The sequence below is a fragment of the Danio rerio genome, chromosome 1 (assembly GCF_049306965.1).
Source record: "Danio rerio strain Tuebingen ecotype United States chromosome 1, GRCz12tu, whole genome shotgun sequence".
NCBI classification, from domain to species: domain Eukaryota; kingdom Metazoa; phylum Chordata; class Actinopteri; order Cypriniformes; family Danionidae; genus Danio; species Danio rerio.
Window position 1 is genome coordinate 53,094,580 of NC_133176.1, and position 15,459 is coordinate 53,110,038.

General features: G+C 40.3%; 1 long non-coding RNA gene across 2 annotated transcripts in view; it reads left to right on the top strand.

Annotated features, from left to right (window-relative positions):
- Nucleotides 1-15,459, top strand: part of LOC137495292 (uncharacterized) — a 105,219-nt gene that overhangs the window by 81,329 nt on the left and 8,431 nt on the right. The window contains exon 1 of one of the 2 annotated variants that reach the window (XR_011015207.2): nt 11,562-11,618. The exons of the other annotated variant lie outside the window; for it this stretch is intronic. This is a non-coding gene — a long non-coding RNA (uncharacterized lncRNA). Of the gene's footprint in view, nt 1-11,561; nt 11,619-15,459 lie in introns of those variants that run through there. 2 annotated transcript variants of the gene reach the window in all.

Genomic DNA, 15,459 nt, shown 5'->3' on the forward strand with positions numbered 1-15,459 from the left:
CCACTATAAACATTTCTGGAGAGCGTCAAATATCTTCAAGGAGCTACATTTCTTTGCATTTTTTCCCCCGCAAATGCACAAGAGGGCGCTGTGTATGCTTTTTCAGATCTGAAATTTCTCTGCCGAGTGCCATTCGCGATTGCTTGTTCTTGCTCTGACTCAAACTTTTGTCATCGTGGTTAACTTCTCTCTACATCTTAAGTCCACCGCTATACGTGGCGGGCTAACTTGACAAACTGGTAACAGCAGGAAAGCCGACCATACGGTAAGCAGTTAGCTAGTAAGCGTGAAAAGGAACGATGTCATACCACCTCATAGCGTTCGTTTTAAAGATGAAATGCAGCCATACATACTTCTGGCTACATAAATTATGTCATACGTTTTCAGAATGAGCCTATGTTGAATTGATCACATCATACCGCTTTTTTCCCATGGATAATGTAGGCCTGTTTAAAAAAAAAAAAAAAAAAGTTTTGGTAACTTAGTGATCTCTAATTATATCATGCCCTTTAGTTCTGCGGTGCAAGCCGAGTTGGTGGGAGATGAAAGGGGAAGACTGTATGACTGATACTCTTTCGATCTGTTTGTTACTCTGTATTTACTTGCACCCAATGGACAAAAATATTATAATATCCCTTTCTTGTATTATTTCACCTCCACACCATAGGGGTTTGTTTATGTGACCTTTAGGAGTTGAAAAGAGCAGTAGGCCTAGTACAAAACCATGCAGCACACCTACCGTTTGTTTTTGCATGCATTTGATCCAACCCAGGCTCATTCTAAAAATGTACCTCTATATACATTTCTGGAAAGCACCAAAAATGTCTCAGGAGCCACGATTTTTTGCAGTTTTTGTTTTCACATATTCACTAGAGCAGGGGTGTCAAACTCGAAGCCCTGCACAGTTTAGTTCCAACCATGCTCCAACACTTACCTGTAGGTTTTAAACAAGCCTGAAAGACTCAATTAGTTTGATCAGGTGTGTTTAATTATGGTTGGAACTAAACTGTGCAGAGCTGCGGCCCTTTTGGAACTGAGTTTGACACCTGTGCACTAGAGGCTGCTGTTTACGCCTGCTGTTCTCTCATAAATCCACCAGAGGCTGCTGTCGACTGACTGACTGATCAACTGACCAACCTTCCTCCTTCCCGAAAACCAACCGATAATTTTTTTAAAAGCAATCCAGAAAAAGAAAAGCCCACGTCTGGTTTTTACCACGTTTTCAGATTTTACCACATTTTCACCCAGTTATTCACTTGTTTATATTATCTTTTGGCTTCTGTTTTTGTCTTACTTTCTGTAATCGCTCTTCACCTCAAACCTTGTCGTTGTGGTCAACTCCTCTCTGCATCTCAAGTTCGCCGACGTACACGACAAGCTAACTGGACAAACTGGTAACAGGGAAAAAAAGCCGTCCACATAGGCAAGCAGTCAGCTAGTAAGAGAGAAAAGTAACGGCATCATACCGCCCCGTAGTGTTCGTTTTAAAGATGAAATGCAGCCAATGTACTTCTGGCTACATAATTCGCCATCTCCAGAAATGTATATAGGGCTACGTTTTCAGAATGAGCATTTGTAGAGCCCTCTTAGTTCTGAAGTACAGACAGAGTTGGTGCGAGATGAAAAAGGGAACTCTGGATAACTGAAACTCCTTCCATCTGTTTGTTACTCGCTACTTACTAGCTCCTAATGGATAAAAACAACTCAATTTCCCTCTCTTGTGTTCTCGATCTATCACTTTAACACCATCAGGGTTTATTTGTGTGACTTTTTGGAGTTGAAAAGAGCAGCGGGCCTGGTACAAAGCCATGCAGCACACCTATTTTATTTTTAAATGTACGTAATTGATCACATCATACCACTTTTTTTCCCATGGATAATGTAGGACTGTTTCAAAAAAAGTTGTGGTAACTTAGTGATCTCTAATTATGTCATGCCCCTTAGTTCTGCGGTACAGGCAGAGTTGGTGGGAGATGAAAAAAGGGAACACTGGATGACTGACAGCGCCCCTTCCCTCAGGAACTCATTAGGCTACGGACTAAAAGCTAGTGGGCACACACAAGCTGGTCTCGCTTCCTCTAGTCCTCTTTTAGTCTTACATTCAATCAGATGGAAAAAAAGAAATGCCTTATTTCAGTAAGCTGCAAGAAAAGGGAAAAGGAAAAGGGGGGAAAGCAGGCAAGCGCTTGTGCACTTATTTCATCTGATCAGACGCTGCTTTAAAACCCCGAGTTTTTTGGCCTTTTCTTTCAATTATTGTTTCTTTGAGATTCTTTTGCTCTTCCAGAACTCTCTTCTCTTTTTTCTTGTTTCTGCGCGCGCTCTCTAAGGCTGGTTTGGGTCTGTTACAAGGCTTCTGACGAGAGTTTTGAAGTGTTCGGCCCTTGGAGAGACTCGAAGAGATGTTGTACAGTTCACATAGAATTCGAGAAGTTTTCCTCCTTTGGAAAAAAAAAAGTTTTGGATGTAACGTTTTATGTAAGCAGTTCTGCTAGGTCCGTCTAAAAGGGAACATCAGCGGGAATATCAGAGGTTTCTTTATGATCATGCTGGCCTTTGATTTGTCAAAGCTGAATCACTTCCATATTTAAGACAGCATCCGTAACCAATGGTCACAGAGCAAACTTGTGACAGTCGGAGTTCAAAGCATGCTGATGTAAATAAACTCGGAGAGCTCATTTTGAAAATTTTATGACCTCTTTTCATTTGCCTTCACTTTTGTTTATTCAACTTTTTTGAACAGGGGGTTTAGGAAGTAATCAAAACTAAGTTTGGATAGTTTCATATGGTGAACTAATAAATTAATAAAAATCTAAAATCTAGTAATGCATTGAAGAGTTCAGATGCAAAAGGGCCAAATGCGAAGTGCCTTATAAAATGAGTGTTTTTCTCAGCCTCTATGTGTTTGTGTTCTGTTATTTTGCTTTAAAGGTAATGAAAAGTCTAACCTTTCCCATAAAAGTGAAATTACACAGAAGCCTGAGAAAAATGCTCATATATGATGAAAATTTCAGACGGCACTTATTTGTATATGAACTCTCCAATCATCCATCTGAATGTGTACTGCACTTTTTCCAGATTTGTTTTGGGACAGTAGTGTCAACAAACCACACAATAATAGTGTTAAAACTAAAATCATTTTAAAGACAATAATTACACAGTTACCTTAGAAATTCTAATTATATTTTAAGTAATATAAACACACATCTATAAATATAATTTAGTTAGATAATTTTTTAATCTAGATTAATCTCATCGTAATCTTGGAATTTATCTAGATTAATCTAGATTAAAATGGCTCATTTGAATTCTGCTGAAGGCATTCAGAATATTTGTGCTACCCAAATAATCACTAAAAGTGAGTCTTTGAGAAAGGGTTTCTCAGGCCAGGTGGCGCATTAGTCCAGGGGCTCATCTCCTGTTTCCAAAATGCATCACAAACTTCTTCAGGAACTGTTCTACTATAATAATTGGTGATGAAAATAAATGATGTTTAATAAGATCTTCTTGTGTTTACTAACTGTTTATTCAGTTAAACATGAATGTTGAACTGTAGGCCTACTTGAGCTCCAAACAGCAATTTCTGATGACCTTAATTCGACTAAAGTCATAACTGATCTAAACAGATATGGAATTAAGACATGTGGAGTATGCATATATTAGTGGCATTATTGAAGTAATCACCGCAATCAAACTATTACCGTTGTGTAGAACTTTTTGCAATATTTTCCGACAAGATCCACACACGCGGCTGTCAGTAAAAGACTGCACACACACACACACATTGCAAAATACGGAGGTTTTTTTTTTTCATTTGGCATGCGTTATTAAATTCCACAACACTCTCACCAGTCTAATACCCCAGTTTGCCACGGGGCCATGAATGAAATGTTCATGAGTGAAGGTCAACCTGCCGAACTGCAGTTAAAGTCAGCCAAAACATCAGGTTTGATGTGATAATTTCACAGTAGGAATACACACGGGTTTGAAGACTCTTTCTTGCGCCCTACAGTGTAATTCGGCCAGTTATACATCCGCGCTAAAATATCATAGTGAAAGTCATCATAGCTTGTGTAGAATAGACCCAGCTCCCAACCCAACTTTGAGAATAGATTAATAATATCTATTTGAGAACAAATATTTTATTATCGCTCGATAAGAGTCTCGCGTCAATGCAGCACATTAACGCCGATAACGGCCCACCACTAATATATATATATATATATATATATGTGCTGCATTGATGCGAGACTCTTATCGAGCAATAATAAAATATTTGTTCTCAAATAAATATTATTAATCTATTCTCAAAGTTGGGTATATATATATATATATATACACACACACACACACACACACACACTAAATTATGCTTGACAGAGCAATGAAATTGTCAGAGCATATCTGATAATATTTTTCTTCTGGAGAAAGTCTTATTAGTTTTATTTCGGCTAGAATAAAAGCAGTTTTTAATTTTTTAAAAACCATTTTAAGGTCAAAATTTATAACCCCTTTTAAGGTATATTTATTCGATTGTTTACAGAACAAACCATAGTTATACAATGACTTGCCTAATTACCCTAAACTGCCAAGTTAACCTAATTAACCTAGTTAAGCCTTTAAATACTCCTTTAAGCTGTATAGAAGTGTCTTAAAAATATCTAGTAAAACATTATTTACTGACATCATGGCAAAGATAACATAAATCAGTTATTAGAAATGAGTTGTTAAAACTGCTATGTTTAGAAATGTGTTGAAAAAATATTTTCTCCTTTAAAGATAAATTGGGCAAAAAAAAAAAACAAGTAGGCTAATAATAATTCTGACTTCAACTGTGTGTGTATGTGTGTGTATGTGTGTGTGTGTGTGTGTGTGTGTGTGTGTGTGTATATATATATATATATATATATATATATATATTAGTTTTTATGTTAATTAATAATTCTATTAAATTATATCATACATTTAGTTGAAAAATTTGTGATAATTTATTATTTATATTTTTCTTTAGACCTGTAATGCACTCCACAATTTGACAGATTTATTAGCTGTAGGCTATAGAACATCTAAAACTGTCATAAATAGCCTTGCAGTTAGTTACTAGCACAGACTATATTTGAAGTATTTAGTAGTAATTTGTGTTTTCCTCTTGTAGAAACACGTCATAAAAACAATGTTTAGTGGCTCAGTGTATTACAACAGTGTTTTTAAAAGACTAAACACTTTATTGATATAGAATACAACCAAGCACATGTGGTCAGAACACAAACGAGTCACATGTAATGAAGTATTAAGCATTTCTCCCAAAGAAAAGCCCATCTAAGTTAAATGCTAGCAGGCTTTTGTTCTGTCTGACTTTTTTCCTCTTTTTTGGTCTGTGCGATAACAAGGTTGGCCATGCCTTGTAGCTTTATTTGCGCTCTCTTTAGAAACCTATGGATGACGTCAAGGATACTATATCCATACCTTTTACAGTCTAAACGGTTCATATTAAAACCCACATTTAAGGTAAAAGCAGGAAATTTTGTGATTGTGATGTCAATGTGCCGGTGACGTCGCATTGGTCTCATCGGATCTTTGACATCATCACGAGTCGCCGCGCATTCAAACTAATTCAGCTTCGGGTGCTTAGGAGCTCAGCCGTCGAAATCATGTGTGATGCTCAAATGGATGTATATTGTAATTCTTTCTATGTTTTAAGTCCGTTTCAGCTCGGGAAGATAAAAGGCTCAGTTTTCAAGGAGTCCAGCTATTACCCGTCTCCAATTAGAGAGGGAGGGTGTAGTGTTCCTCCACAAGCCTAATCCCCTCTTAAATTAAGAGAGCCTGAGCCAGAGCCACTCAGGGCAAAGGATATGGTCCACTCACTAACCGCTTTTCATTATACATGTGCAAAACACACACATGCACACACACACACGCAGTCACTCACAAAGAATGAGTCTCATTTCGAAGCTATACTCTTGCCCCTTCAGTGGGATTTGTACACTCAAGCAAGACATCTCTCAACCCTTATTTTCTTTCTCTCTGGCCAATTTATTCAACAGGCAATAGATTCATGTCCCCAAAACAGCTATTCATGACTGGGATGGTCTGCCGCCGTACAGCCAATATGCAGATTTGGTCTGATTTGGTGAGATTAGGTTGAAACGCTTTGGATGTGTTGACGTTTTTTTGGAGTATTAGCGTCCTTTTGGAGCTTTTCTGTTTGTGTGTTTGATTCTAATTGTATAATCAGTCCTATCTGCCGTTTGAGCAAACGATTAGCGACTCACGCGGCTAAATGTTTGGGAAAATTATGTTTGCATTGAGGGGATTCCACCGCATTGGGCGCAGGAACTGGATTTACAGCGCTGGCGTTAATGACTGTTTTGAAGGCTTTCGCAAAGTTTTCTTGATGCTAATCCAACAGTTTCGTCGAAAATTAAGAAGAAAGCGAGAAGATCAATGGGGTTTGTTTCACGTCAAATCCCTTCGCTTAATGTCTCATTTGAAGTTCGCTGGAAAATCAAAGAGCTGCCATCCACTTTCTTGGTTTCAGGGGATCATCATATGAGTTTTAGGGGTTTCAGTCGCAATCTAAATATGAACATCAAGATAGACTGCTTGCCATGAGCAAACAATGGTGATCCCAAATATTCCTCAGATCTAATGGCACCCGAAACCACCAACAGAATGTGCAGTTGCATCACTGAAAAGTTGTCTTTGACATTTAGGAACCATAAATGCGCAGGCTGCCAAGAAACCAACCACATCACAAGCCCTTGGAGCCACAAACACCAATTGGAGGAAATCCATCGTTGCTTCCCAATTCCCATACATCCTAAAAGTTTGTCTTTTTTGTGTAGAAAGTGTGTAACAGAAGACAATGCAAGCTTCGGGGCATACCACTTTCACTAACTCTTTATTTTAATGGTTCCATTGAGTATTAGTCTACTCAATATCTGCTGATACTGCTCCTTCAACAGACATCTGACTGACTATAAGAAACTTTGCAAGTACATGTCATCTTACCCTAACCCCAACCTAACAGTCTACTTATAATCTAATGAGAATTAGTTGGCATGTAGATGCAATGTAACTTAATTTCAACTAACGGAACATCAAAATAAAGTGTGACTCTACTTGAATGGACCGTTATATTGGTCTGTCAATCATCTTGTCACGTCATCCACAATTTTCTCATATTTAATTTCCTGCTATATAAAAGAAGCGGCAGCAGGTTAATCTGTAATTCGTAGGCCGTTCATGCAGAGATGTCTCCTCAGGTGTTTGCCTTCAGAAGTATGGTCAAACACCGCTTTCTAAAAGTTGTTGCAGATGTAATATAACGTGAAAAACCTGCATCCTGCTGGAAGATGAACCATTGACCCAGTCTGGGGTTAAGAACACTCTGCAGCAGGTTTTTATTCAGCCTGGTGATGAGCGCTGCCTGGTTTTCTCCAAACGTAATCCCTGGCATTCACTCCAAAGAGTTCAATTTTAGTCTCATCAGACCAGAGAGTTTTGTCTTATGGTCCGGGAGTCCTTCCGATGCCTTTTGGCAAATTTCAGGTGAGGAGTGGCTTTCGTCTGGCCACTTTACCATACAGACCTGATTGGTGGATTGCTGCACAGATGGTTGTTCTTCTGTAAGGTTCTCCTCTCTCCACAGAAGAACACTGGAGCTCAGACAGAGTGACCATGTGGTTATTGATCCCCTCCCTGACTAAGGCCCTTCTCCCCTGATCACTCAGCTTAGATGGCCGGTCAGCTCTAGGAAGAGTCCTGGTGGTTCCGAACATCTTCCACTTACGGATGATGGAGGCCACTGTGCTCATTGGATTTTTTAGAGCTGCAGAAATTTTTCTGTAACCTTCCCCAGCATTGTGCCTCGAGACAAATAATTCCTTTGTCTTCATGCTTGGTTTGTGCTAGAGATCTGCGCGGGACTAAATTTTGAATCCCGCTCCCGCCCGCACCCGCCAGGTTTTAGCCCGAACCCGACCACTTCCGCTTATATTCAGCATTTAAACAAAACCAAAAACCACCCAGGTATACAGAGTCCAGACATCCTATAACAAGTTGTCTGTATAAACACACACACACACAGACAAAGCTTTCTCTCTCTCATTCGCGCGCGCGCACTAACACACACACACACATACATAAGCACCAAGCACACACACACACAGACAAAGCTCTCTCTCATTCGCGCTCACACACACACTTCTCATTCGCTCGCGCGCGCGCGCACACACACAGCTACAAACAAGCTAAACACAGCATCGCACTATTTCATTTACACCCATACATTCGCGTGCTCGCTCGGGACTCGGGAACAATATTGCTAGATGGCCTGCTCCCGTCCCAAATTAAACCTGTTACCGACCTCTCCCGCGCTTTATTCGGAAATTTATTCCCGCGCCGCAGAAATCTGGTCGGGTCCTGCGGCTCCCGCAGGACAGCCGCAGGAAAGCAGACCTCTATTTGTGCTTTGACATGCACTGTCAACCCTGGGATCTTATATAGACTAGTGTATGCCTTTTCGGTCCTGTCCAATCAACTGAATTGACCACAGGTGAACTCCAATTAAGCTGCTGAAACATCTCAAGGATGATCAGTGGAAACAGAATGTGCCTGAGCTCAATTTAGAGCTTTACAGCAAAGGCTGTGAATACGGATTCATTTTTAATAAATTTGCAACAATTGAAAAACTTTTTTCCCATTGTATGGGGTAATGTGTGTAGAATTTTAAGGAAATAAATTAATTTAATCTATTTTTGAATAAGGCTGTAACAAAAAAATGTGGAAAAAGTGAAGCTCCATCAATACTTTCTGAATGCACTATATGCAACTAATTGCTTTTTTCAGTCGCTTCATATAAACTCAGCCTAAAAGAGAGCAACTCTTATGTAACTTTTGTTAAACACACTTTTAGATCATTCCGAGGCCTGCAGCGTAAGTAAGTAAATAAATAAAGTGTGTTGGATGGTCTGAGCGACCGCAGGTTAACCAAAGAGCGCGGTCCATAAAGAGATGCGCTCCAATCAAAGAGCTCTCTGGCACGCTCCGGGCCGGCCACGCTCACTGTACCGCCGCCATATACCCGACCAAAGACACTCCAAAACCAAACCTAAGATAAGCTGAATGTGGTCTGGCCTGGAGGCTTTTGTGTGGCTTTGAATACTTTCTGTCGCTCTGTGATTCCATCTGGCTGGTCTGAAGCGATGGGGCACACACACTCGCAGAGCCCCTCAGAGGGTACAAAGGGAGGATTATTCCAGCTGCCAGTCACACTAAGACCCTCAGCCTGCCCCGCTCTCTTACCACGGGCAAACGTCTTCAGCCCTCATCCCCGTCTCTCTTACAAAGGGACATCATTAACATGGGACAATGGAGCCTTCCAACAAATCACCACCATCAGCCAGACACCCATCCACCGCAGAATACACACTGTAAATGAGGGTAAAAAGAGAACTCCTGGAATATTCAGATTAGAGGAAGATTCCCGTAATGTGATTTATGATGCTATCAATCATCGTGCAAAAACAACTAAAAAGCTTCTCTGATGCTTTGTTGTGTGCTGGCTTTGACTGAAGTTTGAAGGGGTTATGCACTTGGGTGCAGGTGAACAGTTCAGTTTATTACACACTGTTAGCAATTTCCCAACCCAGGCTTATTGGGGATACGTACCCAGGTCTACATTTCTGGGGACAGCAAAATACGTACATTTCCTTTGGCTTAGTCCGATATTGATCAGGGGTCGCCACAATGGAATGAACCACCAACTATTCTGGCATATGTTTTACACAGCTGATGCCCTTCTAGCCACAACCCAGTGCTGGGAAACACCCATACACACACATTCACACACACTCATACACTATAGCTAATTTATTTATTTATTTTTTGTTCAATTCACCTATAGCACATGTCTTTGGACTGTAGTGGAAACTGTGGTGCATGCGGAGGAAACCTACGCGAACATGGGGAGAACATGCAAACTCCACACAGAAAGCTTGGCCTCAAACCAGCGACCTCCTTGCTGTGAGGTGAGCGACACAGGCTCATTCTGAAAACGTAGCCCTAAATACTTTCCTGGAGATCGTGAATTGTAGCCAGGAGTATGTATGGCTGCATTTCATCTTGAAAATGAATACTATGGGGTGGTGTGATGTCATTCCTTTTCGCGCTTCCCCTTAGCTAAGCGCTTACCTCTATATGGACGGCTTTCCCCCTGTTACTAGTTTGTCCAGTTAGCTCGCAGTTGAGATGCAGAGAAGACTGACCACCAGGGCCGTGCAAATACCTGAGTGCTCAACAAACACTAGGGGTGGAGGAGTGAAGAGCAGGGGGGTGGGGGGGCGGTTGGAGTAGGGAAATTGCAAAGAAGGGGTGGGGGAGTTGGTCGCGAAGTGAAGGGAGGACGGGGGGTTGTGGTCGGAATGGTTGTGGGATTGCGGAGAACGGGGAGGGGATGGGTGAAATGTCAAAGTGAAGAGCTGGGGGAAGTGGGTTAGGGTCACTTTTAATCATTTAGCACCAAATTTAGCACTTTCAATCGTTTAGCACCCCCTCTGCAAGTGCCGGTTGACCATGACGACTAGGTTCGAGTCCGACGAAGAATGGTTCCAGAAAGCGTGGTAAAAATCAGGCTAGGGCTTTCTTTTTCTGGATTGCTTTTTAAAACTGTCGGTTGGGTTAAGGGAAGAGTGTGGGCGGGTCAATCGGTGCTTTTGAAAATACTATTGGTTGGGTTTAGGGAAGGAGGAGGGTGGACCAATAGATCGGTCAGTCAGTAAGCCAGTCAGTCAGGCAGTTGTTAAGTCAGTAGGTCAACAGTGACCTCTGGTGGGTTTACGAGAGAACAGAAGGTGCGAATGACACTTGTCAGAGAAATTTGAGATCTCAAAAAGCATCCACAAGGGCCTTTGGTGGATTTGTGAAAACAAAAACTGCAAAAAAGTAGCTCCTGGGACGGTTTTGGCACTCTTCAGAAATGTGGTACGCTTTTCAGAATGAGTCTGGGTTGGAGACAACAGCGCTAACCACTGAACCACAGTTCTCACAGTTTTCGTTTTTGTAAATCTGCCAGAAGCTGATGTGTATGCTTTTTGATGATCTAAAATTTCTCTTGCACGTCTTCTTCTTGTGTAAATCCACCAGAGGGCGCAATATACACTTCAGCCAACCAGGCCAGCTTGCTGTCGACTGACTGACTGACCCACCCACCTCTTCCCTAAATCCAACCAATAGTATTTTCAAAAGAAAAAAAAAACAGCCGTTTGATTTCAGCCTGTTTTATTTATTTATTGAATTTTGTACATTTATAATTTAAACTTCCAGGCTTTTGTTTCTTTTTTAACTTAATTAATAATTACTAATTTGTGTGAGCATAATTCCTAAAATTAGGATGCACAAACGAACATCTAAATGTATTTTCTTTGCAGTCTGTTTATTTTTGCTTGACACTTTTGCTTCACAGCATTTTGAACTAATAATAAGTCATCAAATGTGAACATTAAACTTTTTTATCTCTTTCATAGATGATCCTCTGCTTTATAAAAGAAGAAAAAAATGAGTGGTGGTCTGTTTCAAAAAGAGCACAGTAAAGTTAAACAGACAGCAAAATTGCAGTAAGTCAGTGTGTGTGTGTGTGTGTGTGTGTGTGTGTGTGTGTGTGTGTGTGTGTGTGTGGATGAGGTTGCATTAGATGTTCATTTTGATCACCCCTGGGATCCAATCCAGCAGCTCTCCATGATGCCCTCGGGGGCTCTGCTGATGATCCCGTGTCAGATGGTGATGTCCGGTTTTCACATTGCGATTTTGATATTGAAGTATAGACCTTTTTCTTGGCTACTGCATCGAGGGCGCCATAGCGACCAGCATCTTCCGGTAGAATGGTTAGAACTTTCGTTTACAGCGTTTACAATAGGTAATTTGCTCTTCGAAAATGGGTTTCAATAGCGTTTTAATAGATTACAGAGTGTTTTTGTGAAACACAACTTAGAAATGTGTCTGTTAAAGCCGATATAATCTGTCAGATGTTGTTCAAGCGCGTCATAAATACGAGAAAAAAACGTTTTACTAGTTCACGTGTCTGCCGTCAGAAATACAGTGTGTGTATGTGTGTGTTCCGCTCATCTAATTTAATTTCTACTCTTCAAACTTTATTTCTATTGATGATATTTATTAAGTGCACAGTAAATTAACACTTACAACTGGGCTGTATTTTACAGTGCACTTGTAAATTTAATAGTTTTACTAGCAACCAAAATGGCCAGTAATACTGTAAATTTGACAGCAGTTGTTTTACAGTGCACATCCCCTCAGCTTAGTCCCTGATTCACAGCAGAATGAACCGCCAATTACTCTGGCTTATGTTTTATGTGGCAGACGCCCTTCCAGTCGCAATGGACTGTAGATTTTTCATCCTATAGTAATAAAGAAGCATTTTTTAGAGGAAACTTGCACTAAAAACTAAATATCCATGCGTTTTAGATATCTCCTTTGGTCACAACATATCATAACATGTCAGATGAGCGTCGTCAACAAACACCGATTCCACTAAAACAGTGTCTTGGGATGAACCGAATGTTTGCGTGTCTGCAAACATTTTCCGAGCCATCACTGTTGCTTTGCTGTCTGCTCTTAAATCAGTTATCTCCAGACACACACACATGCTTTATCAAAGTCATACCGTTTAGTAAATGCTGGAAAGATGAAGAAACTGAAGTGCGACCTCTGGGGAGGAATGTTTATGGCAGTGAGGCGAGAAATCAAAGCTGAGGACACTGCATTTGGGAGATCCGAGAGGTGCTGGGATGGGAGAGCAGGAAGGACAATTGCTCGATGAGGAGGAAGATAGAGGAAGAAAGAATAGGAAAGACGAGATAGAGAGCAGAGGCCCATGGGAAACAGGAAGGACATTGGAGTGCATTAAAAAAAAAACACTGTAAACAAACTCGGGGTCCTCCAGAAACGCTCCATGTTTACCCAGCAATCCTCTTGTTGAAGGAACGATTCATCGTCAAATGAAAGGCAGCAAATATTTACAGAAGCCCCGCTCAGCCGATGCCGTGGCGTTGTGCAAAATCATGAAAGGAGCCTTTGATTTGTGTATTCCCTTGGCCATTGATGATAGGGATTAAACAGACAGATGGTTAGGTAAGTAATGACTAGACTGGGAGTGTAAGGGGAGGGGCCTGATCGGAGAGGGGGGCGGGGTCAAGCGCTGTACGTTTGCACACTGTGACTAACAAGATTATAATTTCTCAGTTATGAACGACGCTAATTTGGCTCAGGATATAGGACATACGGCTTATGCACACATTATGATGCACCGTTAGGTCAAAGGGGGGTTGGAGGTTAGTTTAGTAATTGGCTGTTTTTTATACTGGGAAATGGAGGGGTTTTGAACATAAGTAAACATCGGTTAGTTTGTTTTAGTTTATTTTCGTGTGTGTTATTTAAAAACTATTTACTTGTATAAATGTTTAAGATGTTGGTAACACTTTATTTTGATGGTCCATTTGAGTATTAGTAGACTGTCTGCTTAATATCTGTTGACACTGCTCTTTTTAACTGACATTTAACTATAAGAAACTTTGCAAGTACATGTCAACTTACACTTACCCTAATCCCAGCATCAACCCTAACAGTCTACTTATAATCTAATGAGAATTAGTTGGCATGTAGACGCAATGTAACTTAAATTTAACAAACGGACCACTTAAATAAAGTGAGACCAAATATAAATTTTAAACGTCTGGTTATCAGTAAGATTAAAAAGACTCACAGAAAAGCTCACAGAATGACCGAAGTGATATATTATTCCAATAAAAAATATTAAATAATTATAAGTTATAAAAATGTAAATAAATGTGAAACCAAAATATGAAATATAGTCATATAAAAATAATTCAATGTTATTAATTACTGTGTGATTCAATCTTGACTTTTAAAACTGAAATAAGTTCATCGCTACGCCAGGAACTGGCAGAAATATTTCGCTCTGAACTGTGGTCCGTGCTAGGCGATGTACGTGCTAGCCATAAAGGTGGAACTCTCCACACCAACACAATGATTTTGATGCAAACAGAAATGTTGACACTGAAAAGTACGGTGAAGGATAAGGAAGTCCTAATGCCCCAGTAAAGTAAAGGGGATGCTATACTGTCAGGAGGCGCCGTATATCAGATGAGACATTAAACCGAGGTCTTGACTCTATGTGGTCATTAAAAACTCCATGGCACTTCTGGTAAAAAGTAGGGGTGTAACCCAGGCCCGGATTGGTCAATCGGGAGGACCGGGAGAGTTACCGGTGGGCCGGTCCGTTTTTTGGCCGCGAGGGCCGGTGTTTCTAGCTGCTTGCACTCTCCGCCGTCGCACTTTTTTTTCATTTATTTATTTATTTGACCATAGCCTCACTCTTTTTATTCATTATTTTGCCGCAGCTCCGCTCTTCTTATTTATTGTCTCGCAGCCCCATGAGCAAAATGCAGCCTGCAGGGTAATGATGATGTAACTATCATTCCGGCCACTCAAGTATAACAGCGCCATTGTGGTCCAGTGGTCCAGGTTACGTTACGACATCGACGATCTGTGTTTGATCCTCACCTGGGAAATTCTTTTTTTTTTTTTTTTATTGTTAAGACATATAAAACTTTAAGGTTGTTGAACATTTAAAGTTCTAAAGCTCCTGTTTTTTTTAAAAAAGACGTGATAGTGTGATTAGAAACTGAATTGGAAATTACCTTATTTTAATATAGTCAGTCATGAACTGACCTAATGCTTGAAACTCGAGGGCTGAAAAGGAGTCCCACTCCGGCCCTGGTGTAACCCCTGGGGGTGTCCTGGCCAAATTCCCCCAATCTTCACTCATTCATCATGGCATGAACTGAATTGGCTCTATCACTGTCTCTCCACTCCACAAGTAGCTTGTGTGTGGTGACTGTCCTGTGGCTGTCGTTGCATCATTCAAGTGGATTTTACACACTGGTGGTGGTGTGGAGAGACTCCCCAATAAATACACATTACATTTATATATATATATATATATATATGTATATATATATATATATATATATATATATATATATATATATATATATATATATTAGGGTTGGGCATCTAAGCTATAATGCCGATCCGATACGCATCTCGATACAAAGAATACGATCCGATATATTAGCGATACATTTGTGACATATTGCGATGCGACACGATACGATTCACACCCATATCACGATACGATGCGATAATTCAGCACTAACTAATTAGATCAAGTTTATGAGATTATGTGAAAGAGGATGCTGTGCCATTGAATGAGTTTGATTGATTATTTATTAACCAAGCAAAACCAAGACTTTTTTTACAAACTGGCTTTTCTCTCAGAGCCAGAGTGTCAGTTTACAGTAGATGGCCATTTTAGAACATATAGCACATATTATTTAAGTATTTTCAAGATAAACAGAA